The sequence below is a fragment of the Rutidosis leptorrhynchoides genome, chromosome 3 (assembly GCF_046630445.1).
Source record: "Rutidosis leptorrhynchoides isolate AG116_Rl617_1_P2 chromosome 3, CSIRO_AGI_Rlap_v1, whole genome shotgun sequence".
Taxonomy (NCBI): domain Eukaryota; kingdom Viridiplantae; phylum Streptophyta; class Magnoliopsida; order Asterales; family Asteraceae; genus Rutidosis; species Rutidosis leptorrhynchoides.
In genome coordinates, this window is record NC_092335.1 from 128389777 (window position 1) to 128406029 (window position 16253).

A 16253-nucleotide genomic window follows, 5' to 3' on the forward strand; every position below is an offset into this window, starting at 1 on the left:
AGGGAAATTTAAAGGATGAAATACCCAAAGGATCGGAGAAGAATCTTAATATTCGGGAAGACGGAACCCGGTATAGGGCTGAAAGGATTTGGGTACCAAAATTTGGAGATATGAGAGAAATGGTGTAGTGACCCGAACTTTTCCATGTTTATATATATTAATTGAGATTGATATTTACATGATTAAATGTTTCCAACATGTTAAGCAATCAAACTTGTTAAGACTTGATTAATTGAAATATGTTTCATATAGACAATTGACCACCCAAGTTGACCGGTGATTCACGAACGTTAAAACTTGTAAAAACTATATGATGACATATATATGGATATATATATAGTTAACATGATACTATGATAAGTAAACATATCATTAAGTATATTAACAATGAACTACATATGTAAAAACAAGACTACTAACTTAATGATTTTTAAACGAGACATATATGTAACGATTATCGTTGTAAAGACATTTAATGTATATATATCATATTAAGAGATATTCATACATGATAATATCATGATAATATAATAATTTAAAATCTCATTTGATATTATAAACATTGGGTTAACAACATTTAACAAGATCGTTAACCTAAAGGTTTCAAAACAACACTTACATGTAACGACTAACGATGACTTAACGACTCAGTTAAAATGTATATACATGTAGTGTTTTAATATGTATTTATACACTTTTGAAAGACTTCAATACACTTATCAAAATACTTCTACTTAACAAAAATGCTTACAATTACATCCTCGTTCAGTTTCATCAACAATTCTACTCGTATGCACCCGTATTCGTACTCGTACAATACACAGCTTTTAGATGTATGTACTATTGGTATATACACTCCAATGATCAGCTCTTAGCAGCCCATGTGAGTCACCTAACACATGTGGGAACCATCATTTGGCAACTAGCATGAAATATCTCATAAAATTACAAAAATATGAGTAATCATTCATGACTTATTTACATGAAAATAAAATTACATATCCTTTATATCTAATCCATACACCAACGACCAAAAACACCTACAAACACTTTCATTCTTCAATTTTATTCATCTAATTAATCTCTCTCAAGTTCTATCTTCAAGTTCTAAGTGTTCTTCATAAATTTCAAAAGTTCTAGTTTCATAAAATCAAGAATACTTTCAAGTTTGCTAGCTCACTTCCAATCTTGTAAGGTGATCATCCAACCTCAAGAAATCTTTGTTTCTTACAGTAGGTTATCATTCTAATACAAGGTAATAATCATATTCAAACTTTGGTTCAATTTCTATAACTATAACAATCTTATTTCAAGTGATGATCTTACTTGAACTTGTTTTCGTGTCATGATTCTGCTTCAAGAACTTCGAGTCATCCAAGGATCCATTGAAGCTAGATCCATTTTTCTCTTTTCCAGTAGGTTTATCCAAGGAACTTAAGGTAGTAATGATGTTCATAACATCATTCGATTCATACGTATAAAGCTATCTTATTCGAAGGTTTAAACTTGTAATCACTAGAACATAGTTTAGTTAATTCTAAACTTGTTCGCAAACAAAAGTTAATCCTTCTAACTTGACTTTTAAAATCAACTAAACACATGTTATATATCTATATGATATGCTAACTTAATGATTTAAAACCTGGAAACACGAAAAACACCGTAAAACCGGATTTACGCCGTCGTAGTAACACCGCGGGCTGTTTTGGGTTAGTTAATTAAAAACTATGATAAACTTTGATTTAAAAGTCGTTATTCTGAGAAAATGATTTTTATTATGAACATGAAACTATATCCAAAAATTATGGTTAAACTCAAAGTGGAAGTATGTTTTCTAAAATGGTCATCTAGACGTCGTTCTTTCGACTAAAATGACTACCTTTACAAAAATAACTTGTAACTTAATTTTCTGACTATAAACCAATACTTTTTATATTTAGATTCATAAAATAGAGTTCAATATGAAACCATAGCAATTTGATTCACTCAAAACGGATTTAAAATGAAGAAGTTATGGGTAAAACAAGATTGGATAATTTTTCTCATTTTAGCTACGTGAAAATTGGCAACAAATCTATTCCAACCATAACTTAATCAACTTGTATTGTATATTATGTAATCTTGAGATACCATAGACACGTATACAATGTTTCGACCTATCATGTCGACACATCTATATATATTTCGGAACAACCATAGACACTCTATATGTGAATGTTGGAGTTAGCTATACAGGGTTGAGGTTGATTCCAAAATATATATAGTTTGAGTTGTGATCAATACTGAGATACGTATACACTGGGTCGTGGATTGATTCAAGATAATATTTATCGATTTATTTCTGTACATCTAACTGTGGACAACTAGTTATAGGTTACTAACGAGGACAGCTGACTTAATAAACTTAAAACATCAAAATATATTAAAAGTGTTGTAAATATATTTTGAACATACTTTAATATACATGTATATATTGTTATAGGTTCGTGAATCAACAGTGGCCAAGTCTTACTTCTCGACGAAGTAAAAATCTGTGAAAGTGAGTTATAGTCCCACTTTTAAAATCTAATATTTTTGGGATGAGAATACATGCAGGTTTTATAAATGATTTACAAAATACACACAAGTACGTGAACTTACATTCTATGGTTGAATTATTGAAATCGAATATGCCCCTTTTTATTAAGTCTGGTAATCTACAAATTAGGGAACAGACACCCTAATTGACGCGAATCCTAAAGATAGATCTATTGGGCCTAACAAACCCCATCCAAAGTACCGGATGCTTTAGTACTTCGAAATTTATATCATATCCGAAGGGTGTCCCGGAATGATGGGGATATTCTTATATATGCATCTTGTTAATGTCGGTTACCAGGTGTTCACCATATGAATGATTTTTATCTCTATGTATGGGATGTGTATTGAAATATGAAATCTTGTGGTCTATTGTTACGATTTGATATATATAGGTTAAACCTATAACTGACCAACATTTTTGTTGACGTTTAAAGCATGTTTATTCTCAGGTGAATATTAAGAGCTTCCGCTGTTGCATACTAAAATAAGGACAAGATTTGGAGTCCATGTTTGTATGATATTGTGTAAAAACTGCATTCAAGAAACTGATTTCGATGTAACATATTTGTATTGTAAACCATTATGTAATGGTCGTGTGTAAACAGGATATTTTAGATTATCATTATTTGATAATCTACGTAAAGCTTTTTTTAAACCTTTATTTATGAAATAAAGGTTATGGTTTGTTTTAAAAATGAATGCAGTCTTTGAAAAACGTCTCATATAGAGGTCAAAACCTCGCAACGAAATCAATTAATATGGAACGTTTTTAATCAATAAGAACGAGACATTTCAGTTGGTATCCGAGCGTTGGTCTTAGAGAACCAGAATTTTGCATTAGTGTGTCTTATCGAGTTTGTTAGGATGCATTAGTGAGTTTGGACTTCGACCGTGTTTACTTGAAAAATGATTGCTTAACAAATTTTGTTGGAAACTATATATTTTTAACATGTGAATATTATGTGATATATTAATCTCTTAACGCGTTTGATATTATGTGATAGATGTCTACCTCTAGAACAAGTCCCATTGACTCACCTAATAATAATGAAGAGTCAAATGTAAATTGGAATGATTCATGGACTGATTCACAAGTTCCCGAAGAGGAACCGGAAGAAGAGTCGGAACCGGAAGAAGAATCGGAACCGGAAGAAGAATCGAAACCGGATGAAGAAATAGAACCGGTGGGGGAAATAATAAAACGGTTAAGTAAAAGAAAATCCTCAACCAACCGACCAAGGTTAATTATGGTCAATGGTGTTTCCGCTAAGGAAGCAAAATATTGGGAGGATTACCAATTCTCCGATGAATCGGATTCCGACGAGAATTTCGATGATGTTATAGAAATTACCCCAACTGAATTTAAAAAGGCAAAAGAAAATAATAAGGGAAAGGGCATAAAAATAGAGAAATCTAATTCTAACCCCGATGAACTTTATATGTATCGTCAACCCCCGAAGTCCTTAAGTTGTAACAATGACCCGGGAACCTCTAAACCACCAGGTTTTTCTAAACCAATGTGGATAACGACGGCTCGTATTAGGGGAACATCATATATCCCTAGAAACTTGGCAAAACGAACCAAAACCGAAGAAGAAGAAACGAGCGAGTCGGAATAAGATAGTTGTATTCGTGTGGTGTAATATATGTAATATCGTGTGCTTATGCTTTATGATATATGTAAAAAAAAATTGCTTGTATTAATAAGTATTTTTTTTTTATGAATCTAACTCTTGTCTATTTTACAGTATAAAAATACAAAATGGATAGACAACCCAATATTTTAAGAGACCTACCCGGAGACATGATTGATGAAATCTTGTCTAGAGTCGGTCAGAATTCTTCGGCACAACTATTTAAGGCGAGATCAGTTTGTAAGACATTCGAAGAACGTTCCAAGAATGCCTTGGTTTATAAAAGGCTTTCGTTCGAAAGATGGGGGATATCACATTGGGAAATCCATAAGTTACGATGTGTTTACTTTGACGCATATATTGCGGGGAACCCAAATGCTATTCTACGCAATGGGTTAAGAAATTATTTTGACTCAATATATCCGAATATTGGACTTCGTGATTTAGAAAAAGCAGCTAACATGCAACATAAAGAAGCATGTTATGCATATGGATTAGTAATGTTCGCTTCTCACCAAAGTGAGAACAAGAACATCGGGCTACAACTATTAAACAAAACGTTCCCACAAGTGACGGAGTCGGTAATTGGGGTAAGAAATGAGGTTTTTAGATTATTACGGGACTGTTGGACATTACGTAACCCTCGTCCCTTTGACGACGTTACAACACGCTGTCTTATCAATGGCCATAACGGTTATGTTCCACAAGACCAAGGATGGGAAGTAGTCCTAGTAAAACCAGAATGCATGACTTGTTTCTGGACGTATGAATTACGTGTCTTTATTGCCTTTGCTGAACGACTTGTGTACTAGCTAGAATTATCTTCACAACTATCTTGTATCAAAGTTATTGTGTGCTATATATCATGCTTTATGTAAAATAAGCGGTATTGTAAGTTTGTAAAATATTGTATAAAAGTTTGAACGCGAAATATTATTATAATCAGTTTTTCATATAGAATTGTAGTAGTTGAATTGTATATTAGCTACTAAGTATGAACTTAACGGGTAGGTACTACCCGAATTTAAACTTATAAAACGCTAATATGAAGAAAAAGCTTTTATAAATGAGTTCATACTATGCTACGAAATACTATTAACTACTCTTAATATTCTGTATGATTAAATTGTTCCATTTGACTATTTTGAAGGAAATGGCACCGACTACTCGACACACCGTGAATATGAATGAAGAGGAATTCCGTACTATTCTAGCTTCAAACATAGCCGCAGTACAGGATGCGCTACATACCAACAATAACCTTGGATCTAGCAGTACAGGAAATCGTGTAGGATGCACCTACAAAGAATTCACTGCCTGCAAACCTTTGGAATTTGATGGAACCGAAGGACCGATCGGATTGAAACGGTGGACCGAGAAGGTCGAATCGGTGTTTGCCATAAGTAAGTGTACTGAAGAGGACAAAGTAAAGTACGCTACGCATACCTTCACAGGTTCTGCGTTAACATGGTGGAATACCTATCTAGAGCAAGTGGGACAAGACGATGCGTACGCACTACCGTGGTCAGCATTCAAGCACTTGATGAACGAGAAGTACCGTCCCAGAACTGAGGTCAATAAGCTCAGGACAGAACTTAGAGGGTTACGAACCCAAGGATTTGATATTACCACGTACGAAAGACGATTCACAGAATTGTGCCTATTGTGTCCGGGAGCATTCGAAGATGAGGAAGAGAAGATCGACGCGTTTGTGAAGGGATTACCGGAAAGAATCCAAGAAGATATAAGTTCACACGAGCCCGCCTCCATACAACAGGCATGTAGAATGGCTCACAAACTAGTGAACCAGATTGAAGAAAGAATTAAAGAACAGACTGCTGAAGAGGCCAATGTGAAGCAAGTCAAAAGAAAGTGGGAGGAAAACGGTGATAAGAATCACCAATACAACAACAACAGCAATTACAACAATTATCCCAACAATCGCAACATCAATCGCAACTACAACAAACGGCCCAACAACAACAACAACAACAACAACAACAACAACAACAACAACAACAACAGCAACAACAACAATCATCCCAACAACAATAATAATCGCAACAACAACAACAATCAGAAGCAGCTATGCCAAAGGTGTGAAAAGTATCACTCGGGGTTCTGCACCAAATTTTGCAACAAGTGTAAAAGAAATGGTCATAGCGCGGTGAAGTGTGAGGTCTACGGACCAGGGGTTAATAGAACGAAAGGAACAAATGGTGTCGGAACGAGTAATGGCGGAGCAAGTAGTGTCGGAGCAAGTTATGCCAATGTAGTTTGTTATAAATGTGGAAAACCGGGCCACATTATTAGAAATTGCCCGAACCAGGAGAACACGAATGGAAAAGGCCGCGGAAGAGTTTTCAATATTAATGCGGCAGAGGCACAGGAAGACCCGGAGCTTGTTACGGGTACGTTTCTTATTGACAATAAATCTGCTTACGTTTTATTTGATTCGGGTGCGGATAGAAGCTATATGAGTATAGATTTTTGTGCTAAATTAAGTTGTCCATTGACGCCTTTGGATAGTAAATTTTTACTCGAATTAGCAAATGGTAAATTAATTTCAGCAGATAATATATGTCGGAATCGAGAAATTAAACTGGTTAGCGAAACATTTAAGATTGATTTGATACCAGTAGAGTTAGGAAGTTTTGATGTGATAATCGGTATGGACTGGTTGAAAGAAGTGAAAGCAGAGATCGTTTGTTACAAAAATGCAATTCGCATTATACGAGAAAAAGGAAAACCCTTAATGGTGTACGGAGAAAAGGGCAACACGAAGCTACATCTTATTAGTAATTTGAAGGTACAAAAACTAATAAGAAAAGGTTGCTATGCTATTCTAGCACACGTCGAGAAAGTACAAACTGAAGAAAAGAGCATCAATGATGTTCCCATTGCAAAAGAATTTCCCGATGTATTTCCGAAAGAATTACCGGGATTACCCACACATCGATCCGTTGAATTTCAAATAGATCTTGTACCAGGAGCTGCACCAATAGCTCGTGCTCCTTACAGACTCGCACCCAGCAAGATGAAAGAACTGCAAAGCCAATTACAAGAACTTTTAGAGCGTGGTTTCATTCGACCAAGCACATCACCGTGGGGAGCTCCTGTTTTGTTTGTCAAGAAGAAAGATGGTACATTCAGGTTGTGTATCGACTACCGAGAGTTGAACAAACTTACCATCAAGAACCGCTACCTACTACCGAGAATCGATGACTTATTTGATCAACTACAAGGCTCGTCTGTTTATTCAAAGATTGACTTACGTTCCGGGTATCATCAAATGCGGGTGAAAGAAGATGATATTCCAAAGACTGCTTTCAGAACACGTTACGGTCATTACGAGTTTATGGTCATGCCATTTGGTTTAACTAATGCACCAGCTGTGTTCATGGACCTTATGAACCGATTGTGTGGACCATACCTTGACAAGTTTGTCATTGTTTTCATTGATGACATACTTATTTACTCATAGAATGACCAAGAACACGGTGAACATTTGAGAAAGGTGTTAGAAGTATTGAGGAAGGAAGAATTGTACGCTAAGTTTTCAAAGTGTGCATTTTGGTTGGAAGAAGTTCAATTCCTCGGTCACATAGTGAACAAAGAAGGTATTAAGGTGGATCCGGCAAAGATAGAAACTGTTGAAAAGTGGGAAACCCCGAAAACTCCGAAACACATACGCCAGTTTTTAGGACTAGCTGGTTACTACAGAAGGTTCATCCAAGACTTTTCCAGAATAGCAAAACCCTTGACTGCATTAACACATAAAGGGGAGAAATTTGAATGGAATGATGAACAAGAGAAAGCGTTTCAGTTATTGAAGAAAAAGCTAACTACGGCACCTATATTGTCATTGCCTGAAGGGAATGATGATTTTGTGATTTATTGTGACGCATCAAAGCAAGGTCTCGGTTGTGTATTAATGCAACGAACGAAGGTGATTGCTTATGCGTCTAGACAATTGAAGATTCACGAACAAAATTATACGACGCAAGATTTGGAATTAGGCGCGGTTGTTTTTGCATTAAAGACTTGGAGGCACTACTTATATTGGGTCAAAAGTATTATATATACCGACCACAAAAGTCTTCAACACATATTTAATCAGAAACAACTGAATATGGGGCAGCGTAGGTGGATTGAATTGTTGAATGATTACGACTTTGAGATTCGTTACCACCTGGGAAAGGCAAATGTGGTAGCCGATGCCTTGAGCAGGAAGGACAGAGAACCCATTCGAGTAAAATCTATGAATATAATGATTCATAATAACCTTACTACTCAAATAAAGGAGGCGCAACAAGGAGTTTTAAAAGAGGGAAATTTAAAGGATGAAATACCCAAGGGATCGGAGAAGCATCTTAATATTCGGGAAGACGGAACCCGGTATAGGGCTGAAAGGATTTGGGTACCAAAATTTGGAGATATGAGAGAAATGGTACTTAGAGAAGCTCATAAAACCAGATACTCAATACATCCTGGAACGGGGAAGATGTACAAGGATCTCAAGAAACATTTTTGGTGGCCGGGTATGAAAGCCGATGTTGCTAAATATGTAGGAGAATGTTTGACGTGTTCTAAGGTCAAAGCTGAGCATCAGAAACCATCAGGTCTACTTCAACAACCCGAAATCCCAGAATGGAAATGGGAAAACATTACCATGGATTTCATCACTAAATTGCCAAGGACTGCAAGTGGTTTTGATACTATTTGGGTAATAGTTGATCGTCTCACTAAATCAGCACACTTCCTGCCAATAAGAGAAGATGACAAGATGGAGAAGTTAGCACGACTGTATTTGAAGGAAGTCATCTCCAGACATGGAATACCAATCTCTATTATCTCTGATAGGGATGGCAGATTTATTTCAAGATTCTGGCAGACATTACAGCAAGCATTAGGAACTCGTCTAGACATGAGTACTGCCTATCATCCACAAACTGATGGGCAGAGCGAAAGGACGATACAAACGCTTGAAGACATGCTACGAGCATGTGTTATTGATTTCGGAAACAGTTGGGATCGACATCTACCGTTAGCAGAATTTTCCTACAACAACAGCTACCATTCAAGCATTGAGATGGCACCGTTTGAAGCACTTTATGGTAGAAAGTGCAGGTCTCCAATTTGTTGGAGTGAAGTGGGGGATAGACAGATTACGGGTTCGGAGATTATACAAGAAACTACCGAGAAGATCATCCAAATTCAACAACGGTTGAAAACCGCCCAAAGTCGACAAAAGAGCTACGCTGACATTAAAAGAAAAGATATAGAATTTGAAATTGGAGAGATGGTCATGCTTAAAGTTGCACCTTGGAAAGGCGTTGTTCGATTTGGTAAACGAGGGAAATTAAATCCAAGGTATATTGGACCATTCAAGATTATTGATCGTGTCGGACCAGTAGCTTACCGACTTGAGTTACCTCAACAACTCGCGGCTGTACATAACACTTTCCACGTCTCGAATTTGAAGAAATGTTTTGCTAAAGAAGATCTCACTATTCTGTTAGATGAAATCCAAATCAACGAAAAACTTCAATTCATCGAAGAACCCGTCGAAATAATGGATCGTGAGGTTAAAAGACTTAAGCAAAACAAGATACCAATTGTTAAGGTTCGATGGAATGCTCGTAGAGGATCCGATTTCACCTGGGAGCATGAAGATCAGATGAAGAAGAAATACTCGCATCTATTTCCAGAAGATTCGTCAACACCTTCAACAGCTTAAAATTTCGGGACGAAATTTATTTAACGGGTAGGTACTGTAGTGACCCGAACTTTTCCATGTTTATATATATTAATTGAGATTGATATTTACATGATTAAATGTTTCCAACATGTTAAGCAATCAAACTTGTTAAGACTTGATTAATTGAAATATGTTTCATATAGACAATTGACCACCCAAGTTGACCGGTGATTCACGAACGTTAAAACTTGTAAAAACTATATGATGACATATATATGGATATATATATATAGTTAACATGATACTATGATAAGTAAACATATCATTAAGTATATTAACAATGAACTACATATGTAAAAACAAGACTACTAACTTAATGATTTTTAAACGAGACATATATGTAACGATTATCGTTGTAAAGACATTTAATGTATATATATCATATTAAGAGATATTCATACATGATAATATTATGATAATATAATAATTTAAAATCTCATTTGATATTATAAACATTGGGTTAACAACATTTAACAAGATCGTTAACCTAAAGGTTTCAAAACAACACTTACATGTAACGACTAACGATGACTTAACGACTCAGTTAAAATGTATATACATGTAGTGTTTTAATATGTATTTATACACTTTTGAAAGACTTCAATACACTTATCAAAATACTTCTACTTAACAAAAATGCTTACAATTACATCCTCGTTCAGTTTCATCAACAATTCTACTCGTATGCACCCGTATTCGTACTCGTACAATACACAGCTTTTAGATGTATGTACTATTGGTATATACACTCCAATGATCAGCTCTTAGCAGCCCATGTGAGTCACCTAACACATGTGGGAACCATCAATTAGCAACTAGCATGAAATATCTCATAAAATTACAAAAATATGAGTAATCATTCATGACTTATTTACATGAAAATAAAATTACATATCCTTTATATCTAATCCATACACCAACGACCAAAAACACCTACAAACACTTTCATTCTTCAATTTTCTTCATCTAATTAATCTCTCTCAAGTTCTATCTTCAAGTTCTAAGTGTTCTTCATAAATTTCAAAAGTTCTAGTTTCATAAAATCAAGAATACTTTCAAGTTTGCTAGCTCACTTCCAATCTTGTAAGGTGATCATCCAACCTCAAGAAATCTTTGTTTCTTATAGTAGGTTATCATTCTAATACAAGGTAATAATCATATTCAAACTTTGGTTCAATTTCTATAACTATAACAATCTTATTTCAAGTGATGATCTTACTTGAACTTGTTTTCGTGTCATGATTCTGCTTCAAGAACTTCGAGTCATCCAAGGATCCATTGAAGCTAGATCCATTTTTCTCTTTTCCAGTAGGTTTATCCAAGGAACTTAAGGTAGTAATGATGTTCATAACATCATTCGATTCATACATATAAAGCTATCTTATTCGAAGGTTTAAACTTGTAATCACTAGAACATAGTTTAGTTAATTCTAAACTTGTTCGCAAACAAAAGTTAATCCTTCTAACTTGACTTTTAAAATCAACTAAACACATGTTATATATCTATATGATATGCTAACTTAATGATTTAAAACCTGTAAACACGAAAAACACCGTAAAACCGGATTTACGCCGTCGTAGTAACACCGCGGGCTGTTTTGGGTTAGTTAATTAAAAACTATGATAAACTTTGATTTAAAAGTTGTTATTCTGAGAAAATGATTTTTATTATGAACATGAAACTATATCCAAAAATTATGGTTAAACTCAAAGTGGAAGTATGTTTTCTAAAATGGTCATCTAGACGTCGTTCTTTCGACTGAAATGACTACCTTTACAAAAACGACTTGTAACTTAATTTTATGACTATAAACCAATACTTTTTCTATTTAGATTCATAAAATAGAGTTTAATATGAAACCATAGCAATTTGATTCACTCAAAACGGATTTAAAATGAAGAAGTTATGGGTAAAACAAGATTGGATAATTTTTCTCATTTTAGCTACGTGAAAATTGGCAACAAATAATATTCCAACCATAACTTAATCAACTTGTATTGTATATTATGTAATCTTGAGATACCATAGACACGTATACAATGTTTCGACCTATCATGTCGACACATCTATATATATTTCGGAACAACCATAGACACTCTATATGTGAATGTTGGAGTTAGCTATACAGGGTTGAGGTTGATTCCAAAATATATATAGTTTGAGTTGTGATCAATACTGAGATACGTATACACTGGGTCGTGGATTGATTCAAGATAATATTTATCGATTTATTTCTGTACATCTAACTGTGGACAACTAGTTATAGGTTACTAACGAGGACAGCTGACTTAATAAACTTAAAACATCAAAATATATTAAAAGTGTTGTAAATATATTTTGAACATACTTTAATATACATGTATATATTGTTATAGGTTCGTGAATCAACAGTGGCCAAGTCTTACTTCTCGACGAAGTAAAAATCTGTGAAAGTGAGTTATAGTCCCACTTTTAAAATCTAATATTTTTGGGATGAGAATACATGCAGATTTTATAAATGATTTACAAAATAGACACAAGTACGTGAACTTACATTCTATGGTTGAATTATTGAAATCGAATATGCCCCTTTTTATTAAGTCTGGTAATCTACGAATTAGGGAACAGACACCCTAATTGACGCGAATCCTAAAGATAGATCTATTGGGCCTAACAAACCCCATCCAAAGTACCGGATGCTTTAGTACTTCGAAATTTATATCATATCCGAAGGGTGTCCCGGAATGATGGGGATATTCTTATATATGCATCTTGTTAATGTCGGTTACCAGGTGTTCACCATATGAATGATTTTTATCTCTATGTATGGGATGTGTATTGAAATATGAAATCTTGTGGTCTATTGTTACGATTTGATATATATAGGTTAAACCTATAACTCACCAACATTTTTGTTGACGTTTAAAGCATGTTTATTCTCAGGTGAATATTAAGAGCTTCCGCTGTTGCATACTAAAATAAGGACAAGATTTGGAGTCCATGTTTGTATGATATTGTGTAAAAACTGCATTCAAGAAACTGATTTCGATGTAACATATTTGTATTGTAAACCATTATGTAATGGTCGTGTGTAAACAGGATATTTTAGATTATCATTATTTGATAATCTACGTAAAGCTTTTTTTAAACCTTTATTTATGAAATAAAGGTTATGGTTTGTTTTAAAAATGAATGCAGTCTTTGAAAAACGTCTCATATAGAGGTCAAAACCTCGCAACGAAATCAATTAATATGGAACGTTTTTAATCAATAAGAACGGGACATTTCAGTTGGTATCCGAGCGTTGGTCTTAGAGAACCAGAATTTTGCATTAGTGTGTCTTATCGAGTTTGTTAGGATGCATTAGTGAGTCTGGACTTCGACCGTGTTTATTTGAAAAATGATTGCTTAACAAATTTTGTTGGAAACTATATATTTTTAACATGTGAATATTATGTGATATATTAATCTCTTAACGCGTTTGATATTATGTGATAGATGTCTACCTCTAGAACAAGTCCCATTGACTCACCTAATAATAATGAAGAGTCAAATGTAAATTGGAATGATTCATGGACTGATTCACAAGTTCCCGAAGAGGAACCGGAAGAAGAATCGGAACCGGAAGAAGAATCGGAACCGGATGAAGAAATAGAACTGGTGGGGGAAATAATAAAATGGTTAAGTAAAATAAAATCCTCAACCAACCGACCAAGGTTAATTATGGTCAATGGTGTTTCCGCCAAGGAAGCAAAATATTGGGAGGATTACCAATTCTCCGATGAATCGGATTCCGACGAGAATTTCGATGATGTTATAGAAATTACCCCAACTGAATTTAAAAAGGCAAAAGAAAATAATAAGGGAAAGGGCATAAAAATAGAGAAATCTAATTCTAACCCCGATGAACTTTATATGTATCGTCAACCCCCGAAGTCCTTAAGTTGTAACAATGACCCGGGAACCTCTAAACCACCAGGTTTTTCTAAACCAATGTGGATAACGACGGCTCGTATTAGGGGAACATCATATATCCCTAGAAACTTGGCAAAACGAACCAAAACCGAAGAAGAAGAAACGAGCGAGTCGGAATAAGATAGTTGTATTCGTGTGGTGTAATATATGTAATATAGTGTGCTTATGCTTTATGATATATGTAAAAAAAAATTGCTTGTATTAATAAGTATTTTTTTTTTTTATGAATCTAACTCTTGTCTATTTTACAGTATAAAAATACAAAATGGATAGACAACCCAATATTTTAAGAGACCTACCCGGAGACATGATTGATGAAATCTTGTCTAGAGTCAGTCAGAATTCTTCGGCACAACTATTTAAGGCGAGATCAGTTTGTAAGACATTCGAAGAACGTTCCAAGAATGCCTTGGTTTATAAAAGGCTTTCGTTCGAAAGATGGGGGATATCACATTGGGAAATCCATAAGTTACGATGTGTTTACTTTGACGCATATATTGCGGGGAACCCAAATGCTATTCTACGCAATGGGTTAAGAAATTATTTTGACTCAATATATCCGAATATTGGACTTCGTGATTTAGAAAAAGCAGCTAACATGCAACATAAAGAAGCATGTTATGCATATGGATTAGTAATGTTCGCTTCTCACCAAAGTGAGAACAAGAACATCGGGCTACAACTATTAAACAAAACGTTCCCACAAGTGACGGAGTCAGTAATTGGGGTTAGAAATGAGGTTTTTAGATTATTACGGGACTGTTGGACATTACGTAACCCTCGTCCCTTTGACGACGTTACAACACGCTGTCTTATCAACGGCCATAACGGTTATGTTCCACAAGACCAAGGATGGGAAGTAGTCCTAGTAAAACCAGAATGCATGACTTGTTTCTGGACGTATGAATTACGTGTCTTTATTGCCTTTGCTGAACGACTTGTGTACTAGCTAGAATTATCTTCACAACTATCTTGTATCAAAGTTATTGTGTGCTCTATATCATGCTTTATGTAAAATAAGCGGTATTGTAAGTTTGTAAAATATTGAATAAAAGTTTGAACGCGAAATATTATTATAATCAGTTTTTCATATAGAATTGTAGTAGTTGAATTGTATATTAGCTACTAAGTATGAACTTAACGGGTAGGTACTACCCGAATTTAAACTTATAAAATGCTAATATGAAGAAAAAGCTTTTATAAATGAGTTCATACTATGCTACGAAATACTATTAACTACTCTTAATATTCTGTATGATTAAATTGTTCCATTTGACTATTTTGAAGGAAATGGCACCGACTACTCGACACACCGTGAATATGAATGAAGAGGAATTCCGTACTTTTCTAGCTTCAAACATAGCCGCAGTACAGGATGCGCTACATACCAACAATAACCTTGGATCTAGCAGTACAGGAAATCGTGTAGGATGCACCTACAAAGAATTCACTGCCTGCAAACCTTTGGAATTTGATGGAACCGAAGGACCGATCGGATTGAAACGGTGGACCGAGAAGGTCGAATCGGTGTTTGCCATAAGTAAGTGTACTGAAGAGGACAAAGTAAAGTACGCTACGCATACCTTCACAGGTTCTGCGTTAACATGGTGGAATACCTATCTAGAGCAAGTGGGACAAGACGATGCGTACGCACTACCGTGGTCAGCATTCAAGCACTTGATAAACGAGAAGTACCGTCCCAGAACTGAGGTCAATAAGCTCAGGACAGAACTTAGAGGGTTACGAACCCAAGGATTTGATATTACCACGTACGAAAGACGATTCACAGAATTGTGCCTATTGTGTCCGGGAGCATTCGAAGATGAGGAAGAGAAGATCGACGCGTTTGTGAAGGGATTACCGGAAAGAATCCAAGAAGATATAAGTTCACACGAGCCCGCCTCCATACAACAGGCATGTAGAATGGCTCACAAACTAGTGAACCAGATTGAAGAAAGAATTAAAGAACAGACTGCTGAAGAGGCCAATGTGAAGCAAGTCAAAAGAAAGTGGGAGGAAAACGGTGATAAGAATCACCAATACAACAACAACAGCAATTACAACAATTATCCCAACAATCGCAACATCAATCGCAACTACAACAAACGGCCCAACAACAACAACAACAACAACAGCAGCAGCAACAACAACAATCATCCCAACAACAATAATAATCGCAACAACAACAACAATCAGAAGCAGCGATGCCAAAGGTGTGAAAAGTATCACTCGGGGTTCTGCACCAAATTTTGCAACAAGTGTAAAAGAAATGGTCATAGCGCGGCGAAGTGTGAGGTCTACGGACCAGGGGTTAATAGAACGA